Here is a 16,023-nt window from a genome sequence, read left to right as displayed (position 1 = left end):
GCCACCAGGGCCAGGTGATGTAGAGCTGTCCCCTGGTAGCAGCCAGTAAAATTGGGGCACCAGACAAGGGTATAAGTTCCTTTCTAGGGAATACTGGCAAGCTAGAGTAAGGCAGAGGGAGAGTGCAAAGATGGTCTCGACTGGCCTGTTTTCCGATAGCCCCTATGCATGCCCCTAGATGTGTGCCAAACCAAAAGCCTGACCCTCAGACCAAAGCTCCAGGATAAGCAAGTAGGCCTCTTTCTCAGAAAGATTGGGAGTGTGTTTCATTCTGCTGTCTGTGCAGTGCCCTGGGGGTGGTAAACTGCCAAGAGCCATCCCTCCGATCGTTCTAGTCCCGCAGGACTGTCCCCCTGACCTCCGGAGCCAGGTGATCAAGGCACATGCCCAGGATGGGCCCCACAAAAACCAGAGGACCAGAGAAGAAACCCAGAGCACCAGACACATGTAAAACTTCCCTTCTGAGAGATCCTGGCACACTGGAGTGTGGCAGAGGGAGAGTGTGCAGATGGTAACTGCTGGCTGGAGTGAGACAGGGGGAGAATAAGGATAGTGCCGCTGGAAAGAAAAAGAAGATGGTAAGTGAAGATGGTGCCCACCAGCCCCTGACCCCAGAGATTATCCCAGCAGACTTCTAGGTATGTGGTAATTTAGATGCCTTCCTCTCAGGCTGATGCTTTAAGAGTAGCAAGTGAGCTTCTTTCATATAAAGTCTGGGCAAGATCAGCTGTTTCCCTGGGGCGAGTGAGTACGAGTGTGTGAGCCCTTTAAAAGCTGTTTCTCAGATTGCTATTGCCTTGTGGGTCTCGTGGTCATGACCCCCAGTGGTTTTCAAAGCTAGGTGTTTGGAGGCTCATATCTCAGGTGCAGGTCTTAAAATTTGGGGTGCCCAATGTGGGGCTCAAGCCCTTCACTCTACAGGGAGAAGCTCCTGATGGGGGTCATTACTCCAGGGGCGGGCTTTATGGCAAGATTGCGTCTCAGCTTCTCCTACCCACTTCATTGTGGGGTTTTTTGTAGTTCACTTGATGTGTAGTCATTGTTTAGCTAGTTCTTAGGTTTTTCTCAGAGGAAATTGTTCCATATGTAGCTGTAGATCCAGTGTGCCTGTGAGACGAGGTGAGTTCAGGATCTTTCTATGTTGCCATCTTGAGCCAATGACATCAATATTTTGATTTCCTATCTGTCTAACTTACTAAATTCTCTTACTTACAATTTTAAGTGTGTCTGTATATTCCTTTGCATTATCTACTGAGACAGCTTTTTATCTGTAAATAATTTTCTTTTTCTGATTTCACAATCTTTGCAACTTTTCCTCCCATCTTTCTGGTTTGTTTCTCACTGCCTCTTTGATCAGATCTTTATTCAAAATGAGCTGTCCAAAATGATTTGACCTTTATGGAATAAAGAAATTTAAGTTTATGCAGCAGGCTTCTTCTGTGGATTTCTTTTCTGCTGGCTTTTCAGCTGGCGGTTTCTTGGTAGCAACAGCCTTTTTTTCTTTCCCTCAAAAGCTTTCAAACACCAACAGTCTTCTTTTCTTTCCACACTACCACTGGCTTCTTGCCTGGAGCCCCCTTCTCATCTGATTTGGCTTCTAGTGCTGTGTTGTCTACCTGGACTTTGTGATTCTTGGCCTGGTGAGGAATGATGTTCCAGTGCACGGTTTTTGCGTATGGGTTTAGCTTCAACATGATTCTCAGGTTTTTAAGTGGATTCTTCTGTAGCAGTCTGTGATGAGTCTTCTTGCGTGGTTCTTGGAAGGATCTTTGGATCTCTGGGCTTTTCAAGATTCTGCTAAGGTCTGTATTGAGCATTTTCTGCATGGGAAGGTCGCAGTCATTCTTGAGGGAGGCAGCTTTGCACCAAGTGCCATGCACACATCACATCCTTTTGTGGAAAAGCACTTTCAGTCCAAATGCAGGAACGTCCCACACGCCCACCAGGAGCAAGTTTCAACATGTTCGCTTTGCTTATTTTAAGCAGAGTGATTGTAGGAATGTTTCTGAAGTCCTTGATAATGCAGGGCCCCCTGTGCTGGATACAATGATAGCTTCTCCTTTTGCTTTGCCAGCTCTCATTGGCTGAGAGGCATAGACCTCTTTGATATCATTCCAGGCCCTAAGCTTCCTAAGAAGCAAGATAACCTCCTTGGTCTTCTGGTAGCCTTCAGCTTTATCTTCAGCCACCAAAGGAAGTTCAGAAACTTCCTCAGTAGGATGAGCTTTAGACAGGACCAGCACGGGCAAGGCTGAGACAGGGCACAGCAAATGGTACATCACTTCTGTGTTGTGTTCATGCTGTGGGTGCCAGTTGTGCCAGTGTTTTTGGTTGATGCCAACGTGCAGCCCACAGTACATATTTCCAAAAGCACCCTGGCCGTAATCATGGGCTAAATACTCACTACCTCGTAAATAAAACCGTAGGTCACTTTCTGGCATCCCTTGTGCTTTCTTTCTAAGACACACATGCTTATTGGACATCTCACTCTTCAAAGCAAGGAACGGACTTACTGGGTGCGGATTGTGGAGGTACCAGCAAGGTCATGCTAGTCTAAAGAAGAGTGAATTTGTTGGCAGTTCCAACCCAGAATTCTTGATGGCTATCTGGGGGACAGGTACCAACACTAGAACAAAAACAAAGGTTTCTCACAATTTCGGAACTGGACCAATGACCAGATGAAAAGCAAGCTGGATGTGCACATGTTCTGGGATGGCTGCCTGAAGCCCAGAGGATTTCTGATGCACTGTCTTTACGGACAGGCGTTGCTTGCTGTGTGTATTGAGCTGGCATGAAAGTATAGCAGCAACTGGGACACACTGGCTTTTGTCTCTTAATCTGCAAGCCCGTGGTTTTCTAGTGGGCAGAATGGTGACAGTGTGATGATGATTCTCAGCTCATATGAAAAAGCTAATTCTTTATGGTAATATAAATCCATCAACCATGAGCTGAGCATAGCTGTGAAGAAAATTTGTCAGGTTAAGCAATTATTGCACCTTGGTGACACAATATTTGACAGAAACCACATTTCTGTTACATTAAGGCATCCAAGTTGATCTCTTAGAGCATGACTTTCTCTTATTTTTTAAACTGTATTATTATAACACGTCACTTTTGAGCATCTAGCAATATACCATCCTGCCCTATTGCTCTTGAATTTGATATGAGTGAATGTCTGCCTTGAAATGCTCACAGTAACACGTTCTTTGCTCCCCAGCCCCCAGGGAACAATATGTTTTAATTAACATATACATTATACAAATATCTGCTCATCTTGGTTTTCTGCATGAAAGGGATTGAAACTTATTCCACCAAAGAAGCAAAATCAGCACACTCAAAGGCTGGGTACGGGTGTATTAGCATTTCAGAGGCTCAAGTGTCATAACTGGTTTAACTAAACAAAGCTGTAATGTACATTTCCGAAAACTGCCAGGAAGGAAGATCCATTCTGGATTTGAAGTGAATTCAAATAAATCCAGCACCATGTATCCGCGCTCAGCATATCCCTACCAGGGTTTCTACAGATTATTTGCAATCAAAATCTTAAACTTGTTTGAAAAGAGACAAAACTGAAACGTTTGTCCTCACAGAGTCATGGAAATATTTTGTGTCCTTAAGAGTGGTTAATGGTGACAAGCTATTTTTCAATTTCTACCTTGGTATAATTATTAAAAGTTTAACCTTTAATTATAAATGTATTCATTTTGTTTAGGAGATGGACTAAGTGAATAGATGGTATATAGTGCCTAGAGTCAGACTGATCAATGGTAGCGAAGAAAGCACACCAGCTATTATGTGTACACTTACATGTTTCTGCAAATTGATAGGGAATCGGTCTTTTAAAGGAAATCTAGGAAGCTAAGGAATTGGGATTACTCTTTAGTACTTAAAAATTATTTTTCATCTATTCTGAATCTTAGGATGAGGCAAGATGCTGGTGTAGTGTTATAATATTTCAAAGATACAGTGCAGATGGAAAGCTGACAACTTTCAGATCTGGTGAAAGAATAAAATCAACAGAACACAGTTTTTCAGGTTAAAAATAAATTTATCGGATTTCTTTTTTCCTTCAAGTCTCTGTTTATTTGTCACTCTAGTTTGTGTGAAACATTGTATCTTATTCTTCAGTTAAAATATAAAATATGATAAGTTTCTTTTAGAAATACTAAAATGAGAGGCAATTATTCCACATTATGAAGCCCACCAGAGCTGCAGCATTGCACAACTGCAGTTGGAATTGTTCGTATAGAAAATGGCAGCCCCGCTGTGCAACTACTTGTGAATGGAACTTGCCGGTGCTGAGCAATGCCCGGCAGCCTCCATGAGGGCTGCGAATGTTTCTCATCTTTTGTATCAAGTACATAAAGAGGAGGACTTGAAACTCTTCACTAGTTTTCCACTCTCTGTCTCTCCCCCACTACTGACAGCTCTTTAAATTACCTGAGTATCTTCTCCATTCCCCTGGAAGTGATTAGCCTCATTGGCTTGTCCTGTTATTGTGTCCAAGGGAGATGCAATACAGAGCCCTTAAGAGAGTACTAGCTTCTTTTTCTGTGAAAGATAAAAGAATAGGAACAATAAACCAGGATTCTTCAGTGACCCTATGCAGAGCACAGCCACACCTTCTTGCTTGACATCACAGACAAATCTGTATGAAGATCTTAGTTTGCAATGCGACACCCAGCCATTCTTAACATTGGTTAGGCTAGGAGATTGCAGATCATAGCCTGTCTTGGTTAAAAGATTAATACCCTAAGTACTTGCAGGCCTATTCTAGTGGATTCGTTACAACTTATTGATGGAATCATGTTTCAAAGTACTTACCTCATCTGTAAAATGAGGATCATTCTTTCTTGGCTAATGTAGTGACTCTACAATGTATTAATATATTAACTCTTGAATGGTCTCAGGTCTCCTCTTGTTGGTCTTAAATTTGGGTCCCCCGAGGAAATGCATACACACCTATGTATATGTGTGTGTGTGTGTGTGTGTGTGTGTGTGTATATATGTATATACATACGTGTGTATCTATGTATACACATCTCTATATGTATTCTCAGACAATTTGAGTTATGAACAAACTTTCATAAGTTGTTTTCTTGTGGCAATGGCTTTGGATCCTTTCAATTTATGATGCAATATTTAGTGATTGAAGATTTCTGTACATTTTTACCTCTTTTTATTCAATATCTCTGCCACTTTTTGCTATCTCCTACCTGTGTTCCAATTGCATGTTTCATGGTAACTTTTTTTGTTATATATAAGTACGATGATGTTAGCTAGGTATTAAACAGAGATATTTGGGTAAAGGGTCTGATAATAGAAGACTTGGGGGAAAGTGCATATTACTCCATTTTAAAGACACCCTCTATAAAAATAATGTCTGTACTGATCATATTTACTAGGAGTGAGTGATCACACACAAAAAGTCCTTTGACTGCTCCCCTTGTGCTTTTAAATATGCAGCAAATCAATAGTGTTTGGTAGGGCTTCCCTGGTGGCAAGTATTTGTTAAGTGAATGAGTGAAGAGTGAATGTCATTCTAAAGAGAGCAGCCTATATTTAGTTCCAGCAAATTATAATTATGAGAGATTGAGGTGTTTGTCACTAGATCTTCTGAGTTTGCAAGAGATTCTAGAGATCCAAATTTATATGTAAAATCTCTCAGTTTCAAATGACTGCAACTAATAGAAAATATAAAAACATTTGCGTGTCAAACTAAATATTTGTGCAAATATTTATCCAGGACTTCTATATTCATTTATGGGGTGAATCAGTTGGTGTTTTTACTTGAGTATCTTTTCTACACTGTGTGGTATGAAAGGTGATTTAAGTGACTTGTGTAGGTCAATGGGTAGTTAGTAGCAGTATAAATTGCACTCACTTCTTATGACTTCCTACCAAATATATTCTCTGCCGGTAAGAACTGCACATGTTAAAATCCCATAGATTTTGGTTTGTTGTGTATTCCTTGTCATTTGTCTCTAGGTATTTTTTAATTTCCTCTTTGATTTCTTCACTGATCCATTGGTTGTTTAGTAACATATTGTTTAATCTCCACGTTTGTGTTTTTACAGTTTTACTTTTTCCTGTAATTTATTTTTAATCTCATAGCATCGTGGTTGGAAAAGATGCTTAATATAATTTCAATTTTCTTAAATTTACTGAGGCTTGATTTGTGGCCCAATATATATCCTGGAGAATATCCCATGTGCACTTGTGAAGAAATGTATGCTTTCTTGCTGCTTTCAGATGGAATTCCCTGTAAATATCAGTTAAATCCATCTGGTCTGACCTGTCATTTAAGGCCTGTGTTTCCTTATTAATTTTCTGTCTGGATGATCTGTCCATTGGTGTTAAGTGGGGTGTTAAAATCCCCCGCCAGTATTGTGTTACCGTCATTTTCCCCTTTTATAGCTGTTAGTATTTGGCTTATATGTTGAGGTGCTCCTATGTGGGGTGCATATATATTTACAATTGTTATATCTTCTTGGATTGATCCCTGCATCATTATGAAGTGTCCTTCCTTGTCTCTTGTAACAGTCTCTATTTTAAAGTCTTTTTTTCTGGTATGAGTATTGCTACTCCAGCTTTCTTCTGATTTCCATTTGCATGGAATATCTTTTTCCATCCCCTCACTTTCAGTCTGTATGTGTCCCTAGGTCTCAAGTGGGTCTTTTGTAGGCAGCATATATACGGGTCTTGTTTTTGTATCCATTCAGCCAGTCTATGTCTTTTGGTTGGAGCATTTAATCCGTGTGCATTTAAGGTAATTATTGATATGTATGTTCCTACTGACATTTTCTTAACTGTTTTGGGTTCGCTTTTGTAGGTCTTTTTTCTTCCCTTCCTCTTTTGTTATCTTCTCCTGTGATTTGCTGACTATCTTTGGTGTTGTGTTTGGGCTGCTTTTTCTTTTTTGTGTGTGTATCTCTTGTAGTTTTTTGGTTTGCTATTCCCTTGAGGTTTTGATATAGCAGTCTATATATGTACAAGGTTGTTTTAAGCTGCTAGTCACTTTCCCACCTAGAGAAGTTCCTTTAGCATTTGTTGCAAAGCTGGCTTAGTTGTGCTGAATTCTCTTAGCTTTTGCTTGTCTGTAAAGCTTTTAATTTCTTGGTTGAATCTGAATGAGAGCCTTGCTGGGTAGAGTATTCTTGGTTGTAGGTTTTTCCCTTTCATCATTTTAAATATATCATGTCACTCCCTTCTGACCTGCAGAGTTTCTGCTGAAAAATCAACTGACAACCTTATGGGGATTCCCTTGTACGTTATTTGTTGCTTTTCATATTTTTTCTTTGTCTTTAATTTTTGTCAGTTAGATTAATATGTATCTTGGCATGTTCCTCCTTGGGTTCATCCTGTATGGGACTCTGCACTTCCTGGATTTGAGTGTTTCCTTTCCCATGTTAGAGAAGTTTTCGGCTGTAATAGCTTCAGATGTTTTCTCAGGCCCTTTCTCTTTCTCTTCTCCTTCTGGGACCCCTGTAATGTGGATGTTGGTGAACTTAATATTATCTTAGAGGTCTCTGAGATTGTCCTCATTTCTTTTCATTATTTTTTCTTTGCTCTGTTCTGTGGCAGTGATTTGCACCACTCCATCTTCCAGCTCACTTATTCATTCTTCTGCCTCAGTTATTCTGCTATTGATTCCTTCTGGTGTATTTTTCATTTCAGTTATTGTATTGTTCATCTCTGTTTGTTCTTTAAATCTTCTAGCTCCTTGTTAAACATTTCTTGTATCTTTTAGATCTGTGCCTCCATTCTTTTTCTGAGATTTTGGATCACCTTTACCATCATTACTCTGAATTCTTTTTCAGGTAGACTGCCTATCTCCTCTTCATTTAGTTGTTCTTGCAGGTTTTTATCTTGTTCCTTCATTTGCAGCATATTTCTGCTTCTATGGTGGCCTGGGCTTCTTCCACTAACATTCCCAGTTGTGGAGCTCCTTACTCCCATCCCTTCACTATGTCTCTTCACAGCCAACAGCTGTCCCCTTCCTGGGTCCGCTCTCCAAACCCCATGTTCCAGCACCCAGCCCCCTTCTGCACCAGCAGACACATGACTCAGGCTGGGACATGCAGGGTTGCAGCATGTACCATCTGTGTAGGTTTTTTTCTGTCCTGCCTGCCACAGACCAGATGCTGTGCTCTCCTTTGAGCCCCCAAAACTTCCTTTCTGTCCCAGTTGATCTCCCTGCCACTGAGGGGGCTTCCCTCAGAGGGGGAACCTCTCCTCTCCTTCAGCTCCCCACACCAGGGGTGCAGGTCCTGTCCCATTTCCTTTTTTCTTCTTTTCTTCCTTTCATCCTAGCAGGTTGTGTGGGGATTTTTCTTGTCCATTTAGGTGTCCAAGGTCCTCTGCTAGTGTTCAGCAGGTGCTCTGTGAGAACTGTTCAATTTGTACATGTATTCTTGATGTAACTGTGGGGAGAGGCGAACTCCATGTCATCCTATTCCACCATCTTGACTCTGCCCCCTAAAATCACATTATTAATCTTATACGTAGTAAATGGTAACAGAACTATTAGTACATACTAGTAATTTTAGTTTTTCCTACATTTTTCTTTATTTTTCTTAATTGAGATAAAATTCACAGATAACATTAGGTTAACTTCAGGTATACAATATAATGATTCAATATATGTATATATTGTGAAGTGATCACGGCAATAAGTTTAGTTATTATCCTCTACCAAATATAGTTACAAGTTATTGTGATGAGAACTTTTTTTTTTAATACTGCAGGTATTAGTCATCAATTTTATACACATCAGTGTATACATGTCAATCCCACTCGCCCAATTTGTCACATCACCACCCCCATCCCCCCACGGCTTTCACCCCTTGGTGTCCATACGTTTGTTCTCTACATCTGTGTTTCAATTCTGCCCTGCAAACCGGTTCATCTGTAACATTTTGCTAGGTTCCACATATATGCGTTAATATACGATACTTGTTTTTCTCTTTCTGACTTACTTCACTCTGTATGACAGTCTCTAGATCCATTGACGTCTCAAAAAATGACCCAATTTCATTCCTTTTTATAGCTGAGTAATATTCCATTGTATATACGTACTACATCTTCTTTATCCATTCGTCTGTCGATGGGCATTTCGGTTGCTTCTATGACCTGGCTATTGTAAATAGTGCTGCAGTGAACATTGGGGTACATGTGTCTTTTTGAATTGTGGTTTTCTCTGGGTATATGCCCAGTAGTGGGATTGCTGGATCATATGGTAATTCTATTTTTAGTTTTTCAAGGAACTTCCATACTGCTCTCCATAGTGGCTGTATCAGTTTACATTCCCACCAACAGTGCAAGAGGGTCCCCTTTTCCCTACACCCTCTCCAGCATTTGTTGGCTGTAGATTTTCTGATGATGCCCATTCTAACTGGTGTGAGGTGATACCTCATTGTAGTTTTGATTTGCATTTCTCTAATAATTAGTGATGTTGAGCAGCTTTTCATGTGCTTCTTGGCCATCTGTATGTCTTCTTTGGAGAAACGTCTAATTAGGTCTTCTGCCCATTTTTGGATTGGGTTGTTTGTTTTTTTGATATTGAGCTGCATGAGCTGTTTATATATTTTGGAGATTAATCCTTTGTCCGTTGATTCACTTGCAAATATTTTCTCCCATTCTGAGGGTTGGCTTTTCGTCTTGTTCATGGTTTCCTTTGCTGTGCAAAAGCTTTGAAGTTTCATTAGGTCCCATTTGTGTATTTTTGTTTTTATTTCCATTACTCTAGGAGGTGGATCAAAAAAGATCTTGCTGTGATTTATGTCCAAGAGTGTTCTTCCTATGTTTTCCTCTAAGAGCTTTATAGGGTCCAGTCTTACATTTAGGTCTCTAATCCATTTTGAGTTTATTTTTGTGTATGCTGTTAGGGAGTGTTCTACTTTCATTCTTCTACATGTAGCTGTCCAGTTTTCCCAGCACCACTTATTGAAGAGACTGTCTTTTCTCCATTCTATATCCTTGCCTCCTCTGTCATAGATTAGTTGACCATAGGTGCGTGGGTTTATCTCTGGGCTTTCTATCCTGTTCCATTGATCTATATTTCTGTTTTTGTGGCAGTACCATACTATCTTGATTACTGTACCTTTGTAGTATAGTCTGAAGTCAGGGAGTCTGATTCCTCCAGCTCCGTTTTTTTCCCTCAAGAATGCCTCGGCTATTCGGGGTCTTTTGTGTCTCCATACAAATTTTAAGATTTTTTGTTCTAGTTCCGTAAAAAATGCCATTGGTAATGTGATAGGGATTGCACTGAATCTGTAGATTGCTTTGGGCAGTATAGTCATTTTCACAGTATTGATTCTTCCAATCCAAGAACATGGTATATCTCTCCATCTGTTGGTATCATCTTTTTTTTTTTTTTTTCCCCCACTACACGGGCCTCTCACTGTTGTGGCCTCTCTCGTCGTGGAGCACAGGCTCCACGTCGTGGATGCACAGGCTCAGTGGCCATGGCTCACGGGCCCAGCCACTCTGTGGCATGTGGGATCTTCCCGGACCGGGGCACGAACCTGTGTCCCATGCATCAGCAGGCGGACTCTAACCACTGGGCCACCAGGGAAGCCCTGTTGGTATCATCTTTAACTTCTTTCATCAGTGTCTTACAGTTTTCTGCATACAGGTCTTTGGTCTCCCTAGGTAGGTTTATTCCTAGGTATTTTATTCTTTTTGTTGCAGTGGTAAATGGGAGTGTTTCCTTAATTTCTCTTCCAGATTTTTCATCATTAGTGTATAGGACTACAAGAGATTTGTGCATTAACTTTGTGTCCTGCAACTTTACCAGATTCATTGATTAGCTCTAGTAGTTTTCTGGTGGCATCTTTAGGATTCTCTATGTATAGTATCATGTCACCTGTGAACAGTGACAGTTTTACTTCTTCTTTTCAAATTTGTATTCCTTTTATTTCCTTTTCTTCTCTGATTGCCGTGGCTAGGACTTCCAAAACTATGTTGAATAATAGTGGTGAGAGTGGCCATCCATGTCTTGTTCCTGATCTTAGAGGAAATGCTTTCAGTTTTTCACCATTGAGAATAATGTTTGCTTTGGTTTGTCATATATGGCCTTTATTATGTTGAGGTAGGCTCCCCTCTATGCCCACTTTCTGGACAGTTTTTATCATAAATAAAATGCTGAATTTTGTCAAAAGCTTTTTCTGCATCTATTGAGATGATCATATGGTTTTTATTCTTCAATTTGTTAATATGGTGTATCACATTGATTGACTTGTGTATATTGAAGAATCCTTGCATCCCTGGGATAAATCCCACTTGATCATGGTGTATGATCCTTTTAATGTGTTGTTGGATTCTGTTTGCTAATATTTTGTTGAGGATTTTTGCATCTATATTCATCAGTGATATTTTTCTGTAATTTTCTTTTTTTGTAGTATCTTGTCTGGTTTTGTTATCAGGGTGGCAGTGGCCTCATAGAATGAGTTTGGGAGTGTTCCTTCCTCTACTAGTTTCTAGAAGAGTTTGAGAAGGATGGGTGTTAGCTGTCTTCTAAATGTTTGATAGAATTCACCTGTGAAGCCATCTGGTCTTGGACTTTTGTTTGCTGGAAGATTTTTAATCACAGTTTCAATTTCATTACTTGTGATTGGTCTGTTCATATTTTCTATTTCTTCCTGGTTCAGTCTTGGAAGGTTATACCTTTCTAAGAATTTGTCCATTTCTTCCAGGTTGTCCATTTATTGGCATAGAGTTTCTTGTAGTAGTCTCCTAGGATGCTTTGTATTTCTGTGGTGTCTGTTGTAACTTCTCCTTTTTCATTTCTAATTTTTTTGATTTGAGTCCTTTCCCTCTTTTTCCTGGTGAGTCTGGCTAATGGTTTATCAATTTTGTTTATCTTATCAAAGAACCAGCTGTTAGTTTTACTGATGTTTGCTATTGTTTTCTTTGTTTCTATTTCATTTATTTCTGCTCTGATCTTTATGATTTCTCTCCTTCTGCTAAGTTTGGGTTTTGTTTGTTTTTCTTTCTCTAGTTCATTTAGGTGTAAGGTTAGATTATTTATTTGAGGTGTTTCTTGTTTCATGAGGTAGGCTTGTATAGCTATTAACTTCCCTCTTAGAACTGCTTTTGCTGCATCCAATAGGTTTCATTTGTCTCTAGTTATTTTTTGATTTCCTCTTTGATTTCTTCAGTGATCTGTTGTTTTTTTAGCAACGTTGTTTAGCCTCCATGTGTTTGTGTTTTTTACCTTTTTTTCGCCTGTAATTCATTTCTAATCTCATAGCATTGTGGTCAGAAAAGATGCTTGATATGATTTCAATTTTCTTAAATTTACTGAGGCTTGGTTTGTGACCCAAAATGTGATCTGTCCTGGAGAATGTTCTGTGTGCACTTGAGAAGAAAGTGTAATCTGCTGTTTTTGGATGGAATGTCCTATAAATATCAATTAAGTCTATCTGGTCTACTGTGTCATTTAAAGCTTGTGTTTCCTTATTAATTTTCTGTTTGGATGATCTGTGCATTGGTGTAAGTGAGGTGTTAAAGTCCCCCACTATTTTTGTGTTACTGTTGATTGCCTCTTTTAGAGCTGTTAGCAGTTGCCTTATGTATTGAGGTGCTCCTATGTTGGGTGCATATATATTTGTAATTGTTATATCTTCTTCTTGGATTGATCCCTTGATCATTATGTAGTGTCCTTCCTTGTCTCTTGTAACATTCTTTATTTTAAAGTCTATTTTATCTGATGTAAGTATTGCTACTCCAGCTTTCTTTTGATGTCCATTTGCATGGAATATCTTTTTCCATCCCCTCACTTTCAGTCTGTATGTATCCCTAGGTCTGAAGTGGGTCTCTTGTAGACAGCATATATATGGGTCTTGTTTTTGTATCCATTCAGCAAGCCTGTGTCTTTTTGTTGCAGCATATAATCCATTCACATTTAAGGTAATTATCGATATGTATGTTCCTATGACCATTTTCTTAATTGTTTTGGGTTTGTTTTTGTAGGTCCTTCTCTTGTGTTTCCCACTTATTGAAGTTCCATTAGCATTTGTTGTAGAGTTGTTTTGGTGGTGCTGAATTCTCTTAGCTTTTGCTTGTCTGTAAAGCTTTTGAATTCTACATCAAATCTGAATGAGATCCTTGCTGGGTAGAGTAATCTTGGTTGTAGGTTATTCGGTTTCATCAGTTTATCATGCCACTCCCTTCTGGCTTGTAGAGTTTCTGCTGAGAAATCAGCTGTTAACCTTATGGGCTTTCCCTTGTATGTTATTTGTCATTTTTCCCTTGCTGCTTTCAGTAATGTTTGTTTGTGTTTAATTTGTCCCATGTTTATTACTATGTGTCTCAGCATGTTTCTCCTTGGGTTTATCCTGTATGGGACTCTCTGCACTTCCTGGACTTGGGTGGCTATTTCATTTCCCATGTTAAGGAAGTTTCGACTATAATCTCTTCCAATATTTTTCTCGGGTCCTTTCTCTCTCTCCTCCTTCTGGGACCCCTATAATGCAAATGTTGTTGCATTTAATGTTGTCCCAGAGATCTCTTAGGCTGTCTTCATTTCTCTTCATTCTTTTTTCTTTATTCTGTTCTGCAGCAGTGAATTCCACCATTCTGTCTTCCAGGTCACTTATCCGTTCTTCTGCCTCAGTTATTCTGCTATTGATTCCTTCTAGTGTAGTTTTCATTTCAGTTATTGTGTTGTTCATCTGTTTGTTTGTTCTTTAATTCTTCTAGGTCTTTGTTAAACATTTCTTGCATCTTCTCAATCTTTGCCTCCATTGTTTTTCCGAGGTCCTGGATCATCTTCACTATCATTATTCTGAATTCTTTTTCTGGAAGGTTGCCTATCTCCACTTCATTTAGTTGTTTTTCTGGGATTTTATCTTTTTCCTTCATCTGGTACATAGCCCTCTGCCTTTTCATCTTGTCTGTCTTTTTGTGAATGTGGTTTTTGTTCCACAGGCTGCAGGATTGTAGTTCTTCTTGCTTCTGCTGTCTGCCCTCTTGTGATGAGAACTTTTAATAATTTAATCTCTTAACAAATTTATATATATAATAGTATATTATTAACTATGGTTACCATGCTCTGGAATACATCTCTAGGACTTATTTATTTTCTAACTGGAAGTTTGTAACTTTTGATGTTTTTACCCATTTTACTGACCCTTACAATCCCTACCTCCCAACTCTGGTAACCACCAAGCTGTTCTATGATTTTTTTGAAGATTACACATATGAGATCATGTGGTATTTGTCCTTCTCTGATTTATTTCACTTAGCAAAATGTCCTCAAGGTCCATCCATGCTCTCATAAATGGCAGAATTTCCTTCTATTTTATGGCAGAATAATATTCCATTTTATAGATATCACATTTTCTTGATCCATTGATCTGTTGATGGAGGGAACAACTTAGGTTGGTTCCATGTCTTGGCTATTATAAATAGTACTGCAGTAAAAATGGGGTACAGATAGGTTTTTTAGTTAGTGTCTCATTTCCTTCAGATAAATGCCCAGCTATTGAATTTCTGGATCATATGGTAGTTCTATTTTTAATTTTTTGAAGAACCTCATACTCTATTCCATAGTGGCTGCACCAGTTTACATTCCCACCAACAGTGCACAAGGGTTCCCTTTTTTCCCACATCCTCACTAACACTTGCTATTTCTTGTCTTTTTGATAAAAGCCATTCTAATAGGTGTGAGATGATATGTCATTGTGGTTTTGATTTGCATTTCCCTGTTGATTAGTGATATTGAGCACTTTTCATGTACCTGTATGTCTTCTTTGGAAAAAAGAAATTTCAGAGCCTCTCCACATTTTTTAATAGAATTGTTTGGATTTTTGCCATTGGGTTGTATGAATTCCTTAAATATATTAGATTTTAATTCCTTATCAGTTATATGATTTGCAAATATTTTCTCCTGTTTGGGAGATTGCTTTTTCATTTTGTTGATGGTTTCCTTTGCTGTGCAGAAGCTTTGTAATTTGATACAGTTCCACTTGTTTATTTTTTGCTCTTGTTGCCTTTGCTTTTGATGTGAGATCCAAAACTATCACCAAGAGCAATGTCAAGAAGCTTATCACCTTTGTTTTCTCCTAGGAGTCTTATCGTTTCAGGTCTGTGTCCAAGTCTTTAATCCAATTTGAGTTAATTTTTGTGTATGATATAAAATGGGGGCTCAATTTAAATCTTTTGTATGTGGCTGTCCAGTTTCCCAGCACCATTTATTTGAAGAGACTATCCTTTTCCCCACTGTATATTTTTGGTTCCTTCATAACCAATTAATTGCCCATATATGTGTGGGTTATTTCTGCATTCTCTATTTGTTTCCGTTGACGTATATGTCTATTCCATACCAATACCATACTTTTTTGATTACTAAAGCTTTGTAATATAGTTTGAAATCAGAAAGTATGATGTCATCAGCTTCATTGTCCTTTCTCAAGATGCCTTTGGCTATTTGAGGTCTTTTGTCATTGCATAAAAATTTTAGGATTGTTGTTCTATTTCTGTGAAAAATGCCATTGGAATTTTGATGGAAATTGCACTGAGTCTGTATATTTCTTTAGGTAGTATGCACAATCTAACAATATTCATTCTTCCAATCCATGAGCATGGAATATTTTTGCATTTTATTTTTCTTGTCTTCAGTTTCTTTCATCAGTGTCACGTTATTCAGTTTAAATATCTTTCACTTCCTTGTTTAAATTTATTACTAGGTTTTTTTTTTTTTTGCAATTGAAAATTGGATTATTTTCTTAATGTCTCTTTCTGATAGTTTGTTATTAGGGTATGGAAACACAACCAATTTTTAAAATATATTCATACTGCGTTCTCTAAATTAATTTATTAATTCTAACAGTTTTTTGGTATAGTCTTTAGGGTTTTCTATATATAATATCATGTCATCTGTAAATAGTGAATTTTTATTTCTTCCTTTCCAATTTGAATGGCTTTTTTTTTTTCCCCTTTTTTTCCCCTAATTTCTCTGGCTAGGACTTCCAATACTATGTGGAATAAAAGTGGCCAGAGTAGACATCCTTGTCTGTT

General features: G+C 38.6%; 1 pseudogene across 1 annotated transcript; it reads right to left on the bottom strand.

Moving 5' to 3' along the window:
- Positions 1 to 1,396: 1,396 nt before the first annotated feature.
- LOC309962989 (large ribosomal subunit protein uL4-like) lies at positions 1,397 to 2,441 on the bottom strand (annotated as a pseudogene). The gene has a single exon. The product of its transcript is annotated as a large ribosomal subunit protein uL4-like (transcript).
- Between the last annotated feature and the right edge of the window lie 13,582 nt (positions 2,442 to 16,023).

The sequence above is a fragment of the Leucopleurus acutus genome (assembly GCF_964270905.1).
Source record: "Leucopleurus acutus genome assembly, chromosome: 6".
Lineage (NCBI taxonomy): Eukaryota > Metazoa > Chordata > Mammalia > Artiodactyla > Delphinidae > Leucopleurus > Leucopleurus acutus.
Note: the sequence above shows the minus strand (reverse complement) of the source record. Positions and strands in the feature narration are given on the sequence as shown.